The following is a 1,312-nucleotide window of genomic DNA, read 5'->3' as shown; positions in this document are numbered from 1 at the left end:
AATAATTTATAAATTATCAAGGGCTCATGAGGGAGAGGGGAAAATGAGGAGCTAATGCCAGAGGTTTATGTGGAGAGCAAATGTTTTGAGAATGATGAGGCCAATGAATGTACAAATGTGCTTTACACAATTGGTGTATGTATGGATTGTGATGAGTTGTATGTGCCCCTAATAAAATTATTTTAAAAAACACGAAAAGATAATGGAATAAAAAACAAGATAAAGGAAATTCCTCACTACATTTGGAAGCACCCTCACATATATCTGTGGCTATGTATATATCTTTTTTTCTTCACAAATAGGATAACACATCATGGTTTATGCCTTGTATTTCTCGTCATGTATTTTATTTGAATAGGCTGTATGTTCAAAGGCTTCATACATTAAAATTCAATAGCCCATGCAACTATGTGTGTACAGAGGTTTGGCAGCAGATTTCGTAAGCCAACCGCACACCTGTTCAACTCACAGAGCTTTATCTATGTAGCTACTGGTGGGAACTGTTTTTACTGTTAGTTCAGGATTTGTGTGTGTGATAATATTTATCTTTGCTGCCTTGAACGCTGTGCTCTCACTGGGGTTTTCATTTGCCTGTTTTCATTTTTCTTGATCTGCAAGGGCTACAAATCCATCCATGGAAATCATAGAAGAGAGAGGAGCACAGTCAGGGAAACCCGTTGTTCATAACCAACCTCACAGGACTGGGCTTGAGGGCTAGCCGTCACTGTCTCATGGTACATGTAGGGCACTCTGAGTCAGAATCGAGTCTATGGTAGTGGATTTGGTTAGTCCAGCGGTTCTCAACCTGTGGGTCTCGACCCCTTTGGGGGTCGAATGACTCTTTCACAGGGGTCGCCCGATTCATAACTGTAGCAAAATGATAGTGATGAAGTAGCAATGAAAATAACTTTATGGTTGGGGGGTCACCAACACTTGAGAAATTCTATTAAAGGGTCGAGGCATGAGAAAGGTGGAGAACCACTGCTCTAGGGCAACTGGCATAACACAGTCCAGAAAGTCAATAGTCTCCATCATCCCTTAGTAAGGAGTGGTAACTGGGGTCGCAAAAGTATCCATGTGGGAATCTAAGATACGATTGTTGGTCTCCTCATCTGGAGCCAAAAAAACGTGAACAAACCCAAAAATGAAAGGAATTGGTCTAAAGGACAAATGGACCATGGGAAGTACGGGCTCCAGAAGCTTGGGAACAGAACGACAAGACTGGATCACAAGAGAAGGTACTAGACAGAGTGAACAAAAAATGTAGAATAAAATTCATATTCATAAAAAATCATAATAATTAATAAATTTT

Source organism: Echinops telfairi, unplaced genomic scaffold, assembly GCF_000313985.2.
Source record: "Echinops telfairi isolate 266 unplaced genomic scaffold, ASM31398v2 ScPeMD7_2291;HRSCAF=2852, whole genome shotgun sequence".
NCBI classification, from domain to species: Eukaryota; Metazoa; Chordata; class Mammalia; order Afrosoricida; family Tenrecidae; genus Echinops; species Echinops telfairi.
Note: the sequence above shows the minus strand (reverse complement) of the source record.